Below are 12,750 nucleotides of genomic sequence, written 5' to 3'. Positions count from 1 at the left end.
TAGAGCGCCCTTAGCCGAAAAATATCTGTCTGCATTTCAGACAACATTAAAGCTTATAAAAGAAGAGCATAATATCAAAACAGCATCAATGAATGGGAGAGAGAAAAAAGAGAGAGAAGAGAGGAGGAAAAGAGGATAAGTAAGGGAAGGTTAGGGTGGGCAGGGTCCGGTGTGACAGTCTGCATAGTGCGGGCAGACTATTTGGGGAGCGTATGGGCGGTCCCCACCAATCCTGAGTCTGGGCCACAGTACAGAAACAACGTTGTCAGAATGTGAGTATGGGTATAAATAATGATACAGGTATGGATATGGGCCCGTTTACCAACATGAGGGGCATGGGCGTCGGAACTGGGGGGGCAAGGGGGCAGCTCGCCCCCCCCCCCCCCCAAATATAGAGAGGCGCCGACAATGCTCATGCAGGCGCCTACATTCACTGCACGGAGCGGAGGTGCGGTCTTTCTCCTGACCGCACATTGCTCCTCCGCTCCTCCTGTACATTCACTGCACGGAGCGGAGGTGCGGTCTTTCTCCTGACTGCACATTGCTCCCCCGTGCGTGCCTCCTCCTGTACATTAGCGCTCGGTGAGAACTTCTGCGCATGCGCAGAAACACCGTAAAGACCAGCAAGACATGGCCGCCGGGGGGAGCTGCTGCGCATGCTAGTCACTGCTTGCAGAGCCCGGCCCGCGGTTTCTACCGGCGCGTATTTGATTGCCGCTGGCCAGCCTGTCACTCAATACTGTGCTGCCCCACATCATAGCACAGTAGGAGGGAGAAGGGAGGCTACTGAGAGACACACAATGAGGGGCACAGAGTGAGGGGGTAACAGAGTGAAGGAGTGGCCACACACACACATATTTTATATATATATATATATATATATATATATTATGTGTGTGTGGCCACTCCTTCACTGTTACCCCCTCACTCTGTGCCCCTCATTCTGTGTAACACACACACACAGCCTCCGCCGACCACAGCCTCCTCTGCACCGCTGCTGCTGATCACAGCCTCCCCCGCCGACCTCAGTCTCCTCTGCACTGCCGCTGCCGACCACAGCCTCCTCTGCACCGCTGCTGCTGATCACAGCCTCCTCCGCCGACCACAGCCTTCTCTGCGCCGCTGAAGCCGATCACAGCCTCCTCCGCCGACCACAGTCTTCTCTGCACTGCCGCTGCCGACCACTGCCTTCTCTGCACCGCTGAAGCCGATCACAGCCTCCTCCGCCGACCACAGTCTTCTCTGCACTGCCGCTGCCGACCACTGCCTTCTCTGCACCGCTGAAGCAGATCACAGCCTCCTCCGCCGACCACAGTCTTTTCTGCACTGCCGCTGCCGACCACAGCCTCCTCCGCACAGCTGCCGCCGACCACAGCCCCCTCCTCCTCACCGCTGCTCATTAGGTAATCTAACCCTGCTGCCTTTCTCTCTCTCTCTACTGTATGTCCTTGCTGTCTCTCTGTCACTCTCCCTGTCCCCGCTGTCACTCTCCCTGTCCCTATGTCCCCGCTGTCACTGTACCTGAATTTTGGCTCATACTGTGTGGCATAATGTAAATTTCGGCTCATACTGTGTGGTGTAATATGAATTTCGGCTCATACTGTGTGGTGTAATGTGAATTTCGGCTCATACTGTGTGGCGTAATGTGAATATCGGCTCATACTGTGTGGTGTAATGTGAATTTCGGCTCATACTGTGTGGCGTAATGTGAATATCGGCTCATACTGTGTGGTGTAATGTGAATTTCGGCTCATACTGTGTGGTGTAATGTGAATTTCGGCTCATACTGTGTGGGGTAATGTGAATTTCGGCTCATACTGTGTGGGGTAATGTGAATATCGGCTCATACCGTGTGGTGTAATATGAATTTCGGCTCATACCGTGTGGTGTAATGTGAATTTCGGCTCATACTGTGTGGTGTAATGTGAATTTCGGCTCATACTGTGTGGTATAATGTGAATTTCGGCTCATACTGTGTGGGGTAATGTGAATATCGGCTCATACTGTGTGGTGTAATGTGAATTTCGGCTCATACTGTGTGGTGTAATGTGAATTTCAGCTCATACTGTGGTGTAATGTGAATTTTGGCTCATACTGTGTGGCGTAATGTGAATTTCAGCTCATACTGTGTAGGGTAATGTGAATATCGGCTCATACTGTGTGGTGTAATGTGAATTTCGGCTCATACTGTGTGGTGTAATGTGAATTTCAGCTCATACTGTGGTGTAATGTGAATTTTGGCTCATACTGCGTGGCGTAATGTGAATTTCAGCTCATACTGTGTGGCGTAATGTGAATTTCGGCTCATACCGTATGGTGTAATATGAATTTCGGCTCATACTGTGTGGTGTAATGTGATTTTTCACTTTGATCTACAGTATGGTGTCCAATCATGTCAGTTATTATTATTATTATTATTATTATTATTATCCCCTTTGGCTATTGTGCCTATATATAGGTATATACAGATAGATATAGTGTTTGTGACATATATTTGGGTTGGGGTCACATTACCGGCGGCCGGGATCACATAGCTACATTCCATATATTTTCCGTACAGTATGCTGCAGCATGTGTGGTGAGATGGTCACTATAATGTCACGCCAGCTTCTGAGGGGGTTAACCATTAACCCTCCCTAATCCTTTAATTGAATGAATATATTAACCCCCTCATTACCTCCCTCACTACAATCAAAATAAGTATTTCATCTTCATCTAGTTAATATCCCGGCTATCAGGATCCCAGCGTTCAGGATTTTGACAGCCAGGAATGCCGACAGCACTCGCCAAGGCTATTCCCACTTGTGGGTGTCCTCAACACCCATAGAGTGTGAATAAAACCTGGCGCATGACGAGAACAGCAAGCCCGAATGGGGACTCTTTTCGTTCACCCCGCTGCCGGTTTCTGGCAGCCGGGATGCCGCTGTCAGTATATTGACAGCCGGCATCCTGTCCGCTGGGAGATCATTACCATCCCATAAGGATATACAGATATAGCCATGCTCATTGTTGCCGCAATGCGTACGCACGGCGTATGCATCGCGGCAGTGCGCATATGCACTGCACTGTGACTAAGTGCAGTCAGCGATGACACCATAGTAGTCAATTGCATGTGCGTGCGTACGCTACATGCGCCATAGACGTGGGCACACTAGTCGCACCACGCATCATGGCAACAATGAGCTTGGCTACATGTGTAGGGTAATGAGTGCCAATGTTCTGTAAAAAAAATGTAGTGTCAAATATATGTTTATGTAAATGCTGTGATGGCACCTGCAGGAAAGGAAAAAAGTGCGGCAACTTAGTTGTTCAGTGCCACTCGTTTTCCCCACCAGTCATACCAGCAGAAGCAGGTGGTGACACTAGCTCTAGCTGACCCTACCTCATGTGGCAGTTTGAGATCATTAAGGGGGGTACTCACGGAGCGATATTCTAAGCAATCTGACTAGATTGCTTCGAATATCAGCCTGATCGCTCCGTGAGTACCCCTTACAGCGATAGCGATGCGCAGCTCCGCACATCGCTATCGCTGCTGCTAGATTGGCCTGCATGCAGGCCAATCTAGCAGGTCGCTCACTTCACCCACTGGGTGAAGTGAGCGGCCCCCCGTCTCCCCCCGCACGCTCAGCACAGATCGCACTGTGCTGAGCGGCGGGAGAGATGTGTGCTGAGCGGTTCGCTCAGCACACATCTCTCATGCATCGGCCCGTGGGTACTGGGCTTTAGCCCCATCTAAGGTGACTGGTAGCCAATTCAAGTGTTTCCCTGCTACGTGGGGCACATGGTGGGAAAATTTAAATTGCACGAGCGTTCGCAAGCTGATTGACAGGAAGAGGGCATTTGTGGGTGGTAACTGACCGTTTTCTGGGAATGTCAGGGAAAACGCTCCAGACCCGATCGCCCTGATTCCTTCACACTGGAGGAGTAAGTTTTGAGCTACGCACAGACTACACACACTGCACAGAATGGGAAAAACATTCGATGGTGAGTGTGATGTGAACGGATTTGCAGCTGTCCGCTGCCTGAGGGGAATTTTCGCACAGCGTACACAGGGAATCGCACACTTGCACGTGATGAATTTTCACTCCCCTTGGGCGGAGACAATCTGATCGCAGGACAGTGTAATTTGCAGCACAGCAATCAGGCCCTGTATTCGGCTTTTCTGGGTGTGGTAATTCAGTGTGGATTCAGCCTTTTCAATGCATTTCATAAGCGATTCAGCAATTTAGGGGCGCCGAAATGAGATTATATCTTGCCCCCCCCCAACCTAAAAACGTTCTGACGCCCCTGATGAGGGGGGTTATGTCGCAATATAGGACCGATACTGCGATGTGTCCTTAAAGTCGTACCAGGGAAACCAAATAGCTATGAAGTTAACTGTTTTCCCAGATGAGAAGGAAACCAGGTCTTCCATGTCTAAGAAGTGATCAATCTTTGTGAACCACATTTTAATTGAGGGTGGAGAGGTGGATCTCCAAAGAATTGGGATCACCGCTTTAGCAGCGTTGCAAAGGTGTCTTAACAGGGAATGTTTGTAGGAGTGTGACCCTGCGGGGGGGTGATTAAGGAGCCAGAAATCTGGGTCTCTCGGGATTTCGTCACCTACTATCTGTTCGGTGCATTTAAATACTTCTGCCCAGAATGGAGTTATAAGAGGGCAATCCCACCAAATATGTATAAAACTCCCTGGGGCATTTTTGCATCTCCAACACATATTCGAAAGAGAGGGAAACATTTTATTGAGAACACGAGGGGTCCTATACCACCTATATATAAGTTTATAAAGGGTCTCTAGTGTCGAGATGCATAAAGAACTCGCCTGAGCGTTCTTAAACACGGATTCCCAGTTAATTTGAGTAGGTAGCCCCGACAATTCCCTCTCCCAGGAAGCCAAAAAGGTAGGAGGTTGTGGGAAGAAATTTTCCATAATCAACGTATAGATTTGTGAAATAGTATGCGTGGGTGAACTGGGGGAGATACATAGTTTCTCAAACCCAGTGAGGTCCCTAGTTACGTCAGAGAAGTTCTTAGGAGATGATACAAAATGGTGGACCTGCAGGAACCTCCAAAACTCAGCACTGTGTAGGTTCCAAGAGGATTGAACATCTGAAAAAGAGCGCACCCTACCCGAGCTCACCAGCCGACCGACTCTAAAGATCCCAGCTTCTGCCCATGGGGCGAAAGCAGTCCCTTGAAGGCCAGGGGCAAATTCGGAGTTATAGAGAAAAGATGTTAAGGGGGACCATTTGGAGGATATATGACTCTGGGATCTCAGCTTGGCCCATAATCTGAGCGTGGGAGAGACCGTGGGGTGTGACACCTTCGGGAGGGTAGGAAGCCAAGGTGCAATTTCAATATAATGTGGGAGACAGCCCTCCTCTAGGAGGACCCATTGTTTGCGATCCTTGGCACGTGTCCATTCCAGTATCCTATTTAGGTGTACCGCGTGGTAATAGTTAGGGATATGTGGGAGTTGTTGCCCCCCTTGATGTTTTCTCCTGAACAAAATGTCATGTTTAAATCTAGGTGTATTACTACCCCATACAAATGTACGGATAAGCCTCTGGACATCCCGAAGCCATAGCAGGGGGATGTGTATCGGAAGGGTCTGGAGAAAGAATAAAATCCTGGGGAGGGCGTTCATTTTAACTACGTTGATCCTTCCGAACCAGGACAGTCTCAGCTTTTTCCATGACAGGAAGTCTAAACGAAGCCTAGACAATAAGGGTTTAAAATTTAGGGAGAACACTTTGGATAAGTCATTGGTCAGTAACACCCCTAAATATTTTAATTTATGATCATGCCAGGTGAAGGGGAAGGCTTGTTTCAGGCTTTCTACCATAGCAGGAGGTGTAGTTAAGTTCATGGCAATAGATTTGGAATAATTTATTTTGAAGTTAGAGAGAACTCCAAACTTCTCAAACTCCACCATTAAGTTTGGCAAAGAGGTGACCGGATTCGTGATTATTGCGAGTAGATCATCGGCATATAATGCCAGTTTGTATTCGGTCCCCCTTACCAACAAGCCCGAAATATTTGGGTTAGCCCTAATGCTTCAGGCTAGTGTTTCCATGCAAAGGACAAAGAGCAATGGGGATAGCGGGCATCCCTGTCGCGTACCGTTGAAAATTGGAAAGGAGTCAGAAAGGAGCCATTAATCCTAATTTTGGCGGATGGGGAGGTATAGAGGGATAGGATTCTGTGGAGACAGATGCTACCAAGTCCCAGATGCCTCAACACTCCGGTCAAAAAATCCCAGTCCACCCTGTCAAAAGCTTTTTCTGCATCAGTCGACAGTAGGACAGATGGGGATGAGAGCTGGCCGGCATAGTGAATCATGCTGAGCACTTTGGAGGTATTGTCCCTGGCTTCTCGGCCTAAAACAAACCCAGCTTGATCTCCATGTATCAAGCCAGGCAACAATAGTTTAAGGCGGTTTGCAATCAATTTAGCGAAAAGCTTTATATCAATATTTAATAGGGAGATTGGGCGGTAGCTGGAGCAAAGACTGGGGTCCTTACCCTCTTTGGGTAGAACTGCAATATGGGCTTCGAGAGATTGTGGGGAGAAGGGCGATTGATCAGATATGGTGTTAAAGGCTCTTGTGAGTATAGGGATTAATTTCTCCTTAAAAGCTTTGTAATAGGCAATGGTATATCCGTCGGGGCCGGGACTCTTGCCATTGGGAGAGGATTCAATAACTCTCTGAACCTCCTCAGTAGAAAACGGGGCGTCTAGATCTTCTACTTCTGTTGCGGTCAGTGTGGGGAAGTGTAAGGTCCGTAAATAGTCAGCTATGGCTTTTTGATGGGGACGACCTGTCGATTCTGCCGGTTGGGCCGGAGAGGTTATACAGAGTGGAGTAATATGTCCTGAAGGCCCTGGCTATGTGGGATGTCTGGTGTTGGGGTTGGCCATGATTGTCTTTAATTGTATGAATAAAAGTAGGAGCATGTTGTTCTCTAAGTGCTTTGGCCAGTAATTTTCCAGGCTTATTGCCCCATTGATAGTATCTGCTACGGCACTTCCGATAAGAAAACTTGACTCTATCTGAGAGTAGCTTATTCAGAGCCGCCCTAGCAGTTTCGAGATCGGCGTAGTGTTGTGGGGTTTGGGATTTTTTATGTAGAAGCTCGAGAGATCGTATTTTAGACAGTAAATCTTCTCAGAGTTTCTCCCTCTGTTTATTGCGAAAGGATCCTATTTGAACACAAACCCCCCTGATGACACATTTGTGGGCTTCCCATACTGAGACTTTGGAGATGTCATCTAAGTCGTTGGTACAAATATAAGAGTCCAGAGCGTTGCCAATTCAGGACTTACAGTCTGCATCTTGCAGGAAAGTGTCATTAAAACGCCAGGACCATTGGCGATGTGCGTTGGGAGGTAAGCGTATGGTGAGGTTGACTGGGGCATGATCGGACCATACAATCTGTCCTATGGAGGCATCAGATAGAAGGTGTAAGTGTCGGTGACTCAAAAATAAATAATCAATCCTGGAATATGTCTGGTGTGGGTGTGAGAAATAGGTGTAATCTATATCAGTGGGGTGTGTCAATCTCCATGTGTCGATCAGCTGGTGGTCGAGCAGAGCACGTCTCATTCCCCTATGCTCCCTCTCTGGCTTGCTGGAGATCTTTTTAGAATTGTCCTGGCGAGGATCCAGGGTCCAATTTAAATCACCTCCCATCACTACCACCCCCTCCAAAAGAGGTTCCGCGTCTTCTAGAACTGAGGATAGAAAGGAAGGTTGTTTAGCGTTAGGGGCATATATATTTAAAAAAGAGAAACGTTGGCCATGTATGTCGCATTTCACCAGCAACCCCCTACCCTCAGCTATTCTGTGGGAGGCTACATTGAGGACAGGCAGGTGGCGGGCAAGTAGGATGGCTACACCTAGTGTCTTACCAGCCGAATTATTGGACAGGAAAACATGCGGGTAATAGTGACATTTTAGGGACGGCACGTGTCCCATCTTGAAGTGTGTTTCCTGAATAAAAGCAACGTCTATTTTCTCGTCTCTAAGCCATTTAAGAAGTTTAGACCTTTTTTCAGGGACATTCAGCCCTTTGACGTTAAGGGTAGTTACGTGTAAATCACTCACCCCCATTATCAGTCAGATCCAATCGTTTCACGATAGTCTTCTCTTCGGCAGACCCTGGGAAAGGTGAGGGAAAAATAACAGGGGGGGGAGATAGGAAAAAAGGAAAAGCAAAGAAATAGAAAGAAAAAGCTGCGGCGGGGGAATCTCCGCCAAAAAGTACTTTAACATTAAACAGAAGTGGTGTTACTACAAAAACTGCTGCAAAAAGGACAGGAGCGGAATCCTACCGACTCCTGGTCCAAAGAAACAGAAGATGCAGCATATTGGGGTCCTTCGGGGGGCTCAGGACAGCGACCACTCCCAAAATAGAAACTCGTTAAAAATACGATATTACCGAGGTGTGCATTAAGCACATGCGAAACATGAAAAATAGAGCATACAAATATATAAGTATATATATTGGCATAAGAGTGTACAGATAATCCTCAAGTTATCAAACCGGGTTTCAGTAGACTTCAGCGTCTGTACACTATTATCCATCTACATAAACAAGAACAACAAAAAATAATAAATAATAATAAAAAAAAAAACGATCACATTGGTGAGCAACACATTGCACTATAAAGAGAAAAACTCAATGTATAACATATTCAGCAAGCAAATTTACATCCACTCGGGACAAGGCATCTCACTCAAGGAGGCTTCGAAGGTCGTGGGCCAGGAGTGGATCCCCGCATCCGCGGGGTGCGACCTTGCTGCCACGCGTCATCTGGAGGGAGCACAGCAGGCAAGTCCGGAAGGTGATGAAAGGCGTCCCAGTCAGGAACCGGAACCGGAGGGATACTCAGGATCGTGAAGAAAGCCTGTAAGTCCGACGGTCTAGAAAGACTCGCAATTTTGCCACCATGAGAGACCTGGAGGGAGAATGGAAAGCCCCATCTGTATTTCAGCTCGAGCTTCCTGAGAGAGTCTGTAAGAGGTTTCAAGGCGCGCCGTTGTTGTAAGGTTGACCAGGCAAGGTCAGGAAATATCTGAATCTTGTCGCCTTGAAAGTCAATGCTGTCCAGTTGACGGGCCGATCTCATTATTTCCTCTTTTTGGGCGTAATAGTGGAGCCTACAAATCACGTCCCGTGGTCTGTTGGAGGGCAAGCCTCGAGGACGAAGGGCTCTGTGAGCTCTATCGAATATAATGTCTTTGTTCGGGTCCAGGTCAATAAGTTCCCCAAATATCTTAGATAAGGCGTCTACCAGGTCTGTTTGCTGGACGCTCTCAGGCAGGCCCCTGACTCTAATATTATTTCGCCGGCCGCGATTATCCATGTCCTCAATGCGTGACTTTAAGAAGGAGATATCGTCCCGTTGGTGAGATAGCACTTCCCGAAATTTAGTCAGAGAGTCCACAGTAGACAATTCATGGCGTTCCAGGACATCAACTCGAGTCGCGATTTGAGACATATCTTGTCGGAGCGCTGTCACTTCCTGAGTGATGGTAGATAGTAGACGAGTCTCCAGGGCTGAGAAGTCCTGTTTCGTAGGAAGTGATCGTACATGAGACAGTATTTCACTTATCTCCGCAGACAGAGAGAGGGCCTGTGGGGGCTCCGGAGTCCCAGGGGAGGCCATGACGTCCACCGGATCGTGTAAAATCGAGAAGGTCGGGACGTTAGAAGGAGCAGCGGGGGTCGAGGTCGGAGAAGTTAGGAACTGACGTAGATCTGATGAGCGTCGATTCGCGGGGGGTGGGATTGCGTCCGGCTTAGTCTTGGCCTTCTTTTTTTTCTTTATCCCTTTCACCATGAGATCGGTCTTTAGATAAAGCAGTTTAGAATTACACTTTCACATATCCTCGGCACTATGAAGCATGAGCGCCGTCACCGTGCAAGAACCCCCCTCGTGGTCTTAGGGTAGCATCAGGCAGGCATGCATGAGGCTAAGGGCTCATTCTTTCACTTGCAGCACCCCTGATATAACCCGATGGGTGTGTAGTTACAGGACCCCAGGCCACTGAGCAGGAAGTCAGCCAGCAAATGTACTGAGTTGTTAAATGGATGGATGGATGGATGAATGGGTGGATGGGTGAGGGGAGCACTGTGACTGTTATTATAATGTGCCCAGGCCTATATGGTCCAGCCTTGTGGGTCCCCCCCTGTCCCTTATACACAGGTGCTGCAGCTGCAGAGAAAGCTCAGCACCTTTCACTGACTTCAAGATGGCCGCCGAGCGTCCCGTCCGACGGGTTGCCGTGTCCCCGCCGGGCGGATACACAGCAGTGGGAGCTGAGAGCAGTGAGACACCACTAGCCGCGGCAAGCGGCCGACGGCAGCAGTGGTTATGAAGCTCCGTGTAGCGTCCACGGCCCGAGCAGCGGGTCCCGGAGCCGTCCCCGGCCCGATGCCTAAATCGAGGCCCCGGCTTCTCCAGACCCGCAGGCCGCAATCCGCGGGAGCAGTTAAAACTGCTCCCCGATTCCGCGGCGCTTCGGGGGTCCCAGCCGGGGGGCACACGGAGGGCAGCAGAGGAAGTAGGGCGGCCCAGGAGGCGCAGATGTAAGGGGAATGAATAGTTTGGGCTATGGGTCTAAGGAGCTCTCATCCAACACGTCTGCCTCCTTCAGACCCCAGACCACGCCCCCGGACTGGGATTTTAATGGTCCACCCGGGGTATGATGGGAGTTGTAGTCCGCATCTCCTGCGCAGCCCCTACAGGTGTCACAGACAGGTCATAGGTGGGAGGGACTTGCTGCACCTACACTGTCAGGCGATTGGCTAGCGGCCTCGCCGACTTCTTCCTCCTCTCAGTGCGCACTTAGGGGGTCATTCCGAGTTCATCGCTCGCTAGCTGTTTTTAGCAGCCGTGCAAACGCTAAGCCGCCGCCTTCCTGGAGTGTATCTTAGCTTAGCAGAAGTGCAAACGAAAGGATCGCAGACCGGCTACAAAAAATATATGTGCAGTTTCAGAGTAGCTCCAGACCTACTCAGCGCTTGCGATCACTTCAGACTGTTCAGTTCCGGATTTGCTATACCTTGTGTAAAACTGCATCGCCATTGTGAAAGTACGTTGCGCGTGCACATTGTGCCGAATACGCATGCGCAGAAGTGCCGTTTTTTTTGCTTCATCGCTGCGCAACGCACATTTTCTGCAAGCGATCAACTCGGAATGACCACCTTAGTTTTTTTTTTTGTTAAGGAGGCGGGAGATAGCCGCTACTAGTCCAATAGCAACAGAAGGGGGCGTGGATTCGGAAGTAGTCTGAGCATCTGTGGGTGGGTGGGAGTCGTCGTGATGGCGTCATAGGTTTGGGAATCCGTAAATGCAATATGTAGTGGGCAGGGCTGGCGCCAGAACAGTGTTTGCTGGGCGTGGGTGTGACAGGCACATCACACTTGGCGTCACCCGTGATCCGCAGTGAAGACGAAGCAGAGTTCCTCATGGTCTGTGCCGCTGCCTGCCTGCAATGTCACCAGTGCGCAGTACAGAGCACACTGACTGTCTGCTGAGGACTGGGGTCTCAGGGGCAAACGCAGGATTTGTAGAGGGGGTTTCCAGAGAGGGGTAGAGCCAAGCACAGGGGTGGAGACTGAGGTGACCCAATATATGCTGGGTGGATTAAACTATTGTAGATAGACATACCTACATGAGATGATAGATTAGATAGATTAGATAGATAGATAGATAGATAGATAGATAGACAGACAGACAGACCAAATGTATTTTATAAGGGTTCAGTATGGGATCCCGGCTGTTGGGATGCCGGTGGTCACATGATCAACACTGGCATCCGACATTGAGAATGCTGACAGGGGATGGTTTAATTATTTTACCCCTCCACTGTCTCCTACCCTAACCCGCCTGGAGTGGCATCTAGGGAAAAGACTTGGGGGGTGGCAGCTATGGCCAACCCCCCCTCTAGCATCTAAACCTAACCCCCCAACCCCCGGGCCATAACAGTAACCCCAATACTTACCTTCGGTATGTCAGCGGTCGGTGATTCTGCGCCCAGGATTCCGAGTGGTGATGGGATTCCGGCACTGGTCACCTGACCGCTAGCATCCCGACTGCCGTGATGCTAAATGAATCCCATTTTATAATAGTCATAGGGCAATCTCCATTATAAAAATATGTTAGAAAATCACCACTGCATAGATATATGACAATTCCAGGTGCTAGACCTTGAAGATGTTATACAGAAGCCAGATTAAGGAAACCAATATCCATACTATATGTGTGTGTGTGTGTGTGTGTGTGTGTGTGTGTGTGTGTGTGTGTGTGTGTGCATATGTATAAAAATATATACTCTACATATATATATTCGTATGAAACCAATATCCATACTATATGTTTATGTATGTATATGTGCATGTGTATACTGCTATATATATATATATATATATATATATATATATATAATATGGAGACAGGCGGCACTCAAGCAGACTCAAATCATGTGAAGAAAAAGCGGTCTGTTTATTCCGACATGTTTCGGGGATCTCCCCGTCCTCAGGGCCTAACAAGCCAAACTAAACCACAATAACACCTTAAATACCCACCTAACAGTAATGAGACATACAAACACAGCTATACTCACCTGTGTCACGGCGCCAAACGTCCGCCCGAGAGTCCCGCCGCGCACTAGAGTCGCCCGCCGATGACGTCACACGTGGAGATCACGCCGGACCGTCACCATGCCAACGGGACGCTCCTTCC

Source organism: Pseudophryne corroboree, chromosome 11, assembly GCF_028390025.1.
Source record: "Pseudophryne corroboree isolate aPseCor3 chromosome 11, aPseCor3.hap2, whole genome shotgun sequence".
NCBI lineage: Eukaryota > Metazoa > Chordata > Amphibia > Anura > Myobatrachidae > Pseudophryne > Pseudophryne corroboree.
Note: the sequence above shows the minus strand (reverse complement) of the source record.